Source organism: Pseudozyma flocculosa (genome assembly GCF_000417875.1).
Source record: "Pseudozyma flocculosa PF-1 unplaced genomic scaffold scaffold00019, whole genome shotgun sequence".
NCBI classification, from domain to species: Eukaryota; Fungi; Basidiomycota; class Ustilaginomycetes; order Ustilaginales; family Ustilaginaceae; genus Pseudozyma; species Pseudozyma flocculosa.
Window position 1 is genome coordinate 121669 of NW_006920887.1, and position 343 is coordinate 122011.

Genomic DNA, 343 nt, shown 5'->3' on the forward strand with positions numbered 1-343 from the left:
AGAGGTCGTACAGCCATTCGACGGCGGTGCCATCTGCGGCGTTCCTTGCCCGCGCCGAGCCCTGCCCGGCCGGCGAGCGGATGGGCGAGCGGGCGAGCGGGCGCGGCGTCCTGCTGCTCGTTTCATGTCCATCGTGCTCATATCCCTGTCACCTTCTCCTTCTTTCCCCTGTACCACCATCGATCCCACTCCTCTCGACAACCCGTCCCGCCGTCACCCCAATCACACCAACTGCTGTTTCGGACCGCCCTTTGCCCACTCTGGCCCCGCCGTCTGCCTCACTCCACCCGTCGAGCAGGGACATTGCTCTGCCGCACAAGTCGGCGGGCCGACGCCCAGCTGT